The following is a 2,939-nucleotide window of genomic DNA, read 5'->3' as shown; positions in this document are numbered from 1 at the left end:
GCCAGGATGGTCTCGATCTCCTGACCTCGTGATCCACCCGTCTCGGCCTCCTAAAGTGCTGGGATTACAGGCTTGAGCCACCGCGCCCGGCTGGATATTTTTCTTAATTATGACATGCAAAGTAATGTTAGTCCTGCTAGTATTCTGGTGGATAAGGTCTTTTTGAGTATTTGGTTGCTTGTCACAGAACATTCTCCAAGTAGTGCTATTTCTAAAGAAGAGATACATGTTGAAAATGGTTTTAATTTACACTTCCATTTCCTGATGACATTTGGAAATACTTTGTGTAAACCATCCCCCTTCCACCTCCATTTGTCTGTTGAAAGATTTGAAGTTGGAAACGGTTTCTGTCTGAAAGCTATTCTGAGAACCACAAACCTTGTGTGTGGATTCAGCATGGAGCCCGTCAGCTGGCGGCTGTGGGTGCTGATGGCCGCTGGAGAGGCAGGCTCCCCTCGTGCACTTTATTGCCTGGGCAGTTTTGCTTGATCTTTTGTGACTTTGAGCCTTTTAAGTAGTTTGAATAAGACTTAAAATGTTTCATAATTATGTTTTATGTAACAGACTTTGACATTATTTAAATGAGTATGTAATGTAACTTTTTTCTTTGAATCATATAAAACTTGATTTTAAACTGGACGTGCATCCTGTGTCATTTAACTGTGCCTGGTGGCCTAAGTATACCTAGAGACTTTTTGGAAGAGTCTATAAAATTCATTGTGTATTGGCTCAAACTAAACTCTCCTCTTTGTTTTCTAGAGTTTTATTCTGTTTCTTTAGGTTCTTTGGAGGGTCCTTTCCGGAAAAAAATGTGTGAAGAGCCGGGTGTGGTGGCTCACACCTGTAATCCCAGCACTTTGGGGAGTTGAAGCAGGAGGATCCCTTGAGCCCAGGAATTTGAGGTGGCCGTGAACTACGATCACACCACTGCACCCTAGCCTGAGTGACAGAGCAAGACCCTGTCTCAAAAAGCCAACATGTGAAGTGGCCACTCTGGCAGTGTGCCGGGTGACCCTGTGGCCGTCAGTGCTCATGCCCTTTCTGTGTCAGGGGGTGGCTGCAAAGAGGTGGAATTCAAAGTGGTTTTCCAGCTACTCTGGAAGAAGTGCTTGGAAGTCTCTTCCATTATTTCCTTCCACCCCCGGCCCAGGATTACAAAGTACATCATGAAGCTACAGGCTTCACTCTTCTTCCTCCTTTTCCTTCCCAACTCTTGAAACTAAAGCCTGCCATATCCCCAGAAAACACAGCCCCTGGCCACCTCAGGAGGTCTGATTTGTCCCCAGGGGGACCAGACCCTCACCACACAAAAGGTCTGATTACGGAGCCGCTTCCTAGAGGGAAGTATTAGATCCGCAAGTGTGATTATCCTCCTGGTGGCAACTGACAAGACTTTTCTCCTGCCTCTTTATTGCCGGGAAGGAAAAAGGAGGAAAAAAAAAAAAAAAAGGGCCAAGGATTCTCTCTTCCCTGGGGCGCTTGGTGACACTTTTTCGACAGCCTTACGCTCTCCTATGTGTTCACATGTGCATGAGCGTGCCCCACTCCTGGGAACAGAGTGTGCTCTCACGGATCCACCAATGTCAGCAGCAGGTGTCCAGGCAACGTGTGTGAGTGGGCGTAGCATTCCTTGGGGACAAGTGGGCCTAGGTCTTTGGAACAGCAGAGGAAAGTGTCTTATAAAGGGCTGTTTCAGGGAGGCGCAGGGAGCCTGAGCCAACAGCAGCCAAGGGAGGAGGTCCCTGCCTGGGTGAGGCTAGGAGCCCACGGGCCTTCGAGGAGAGACTTGGGAACACACATGCCAGGAGGAGGGCAACAGCAGGACTCTGCTCCTTCCCTGAGAAAACACACCCAGCATTTCTCAGAGCTGGGGGTGGACAGTGTTTTCTCAGTTCCTGGGGCTTTGTACCATCTTCGAGGAACTCTCATACTACAGAAACCAGAGACACCTGGCTGGGCATGGTGGCTCACGCCTGTATTCCCAGCACTTTGGGAGGCAGAGGCGAGAAGATCACAAGGTCAGGAGTTCGAGACCAGCCTGGCTAACATGGTGAAACCCCCGTCTCTACTAAAAATACAAAAAAATTAGGTAGGCGTGGTGACGCGTGCCTGTAATCCCAGCTACTCGGGAGGCTGAGGCAGGAGAATTGCTTGAACCTGGGAGGCGGAGGTTGCAGTGAATGGAGATCACGCCATTGCACTCCAACCTGGGTGACAGAGCGAGACTCCATCTCAAAAAAAAAAAAAAAAAAAAATGGCCAGGCATTGTGGCTCATACCTGTATTCCCAGCACTTTGGGAGGCCGAGGCGGGCAGATCACGAGGTCAAGAAATTGAGACCATCCTGGGCAACATGGTGAAACCCTGTCTCTACTAAAAATAAAAAATTAGCTGGGCTTGGTGGCACGTTTCTGTAGTCCCAGCTACTCGGGAGGCTGAGGCAGGAGAATCGCTTGAGCCTGGGAGACAGAGGTTGCAGTGAGCCAAGATTATGCCACTGCACTCCAGCCTAGTTGACAGAGTGACACTCCGTCTCTAACAATAAAAATAAATAACCATAAGAGTTCTGAAGAATCCCCTTCTTGTGCCATTTTGTAAACTTGGGAGTTTTCGTGAGAAGTAGAAACTGGGCAAGTTCACCTTGGATAAGATTGCTTTTTATATATATTTCTACCAATCTGAAAAATCTTTAAATTGGAATAAGGTAGAGTGAGACGGGGTCTTACTCTGTCGCCCGGGCTGGAGTGCAGTGGCACGATCTCAGGCTCACTGCAAGCTCCGCCTCCCGGGTTCATGCCATTTTCCTCTCCTGTCTTAGCCTCCCGAGTAGCTGGGATTACAGGTGCCAGCCACCATGCCTGGCTAGTTTTTTTTGTATTTTTAGTATAGATGGGGTTTCACTATGTTAGCCAGGATGGTCTCAATCTCCTGACCTCGTGA

The sequence above is a fragment of the Colobus angolensis genome, unplaced genomic scaffold, assembly GCF_000951035.1.
Source record: "Colobus angolensis palliatus isolate OR3802 unplaced genomic scaffold, Cang.pa_1.0 Scaffold53, whole genome shotgun sequence".
Lineage (NCBI taxonomy): Eukaryota > Metazoa > Chordata > Mammalia > Primates > Cercopithecidae > Colobus > Colobus angolensis.
The sequence above is the reverse complement of the archived record's forward strand: the minus strand, read 5'-3'. Positions refer to the sequence as shown.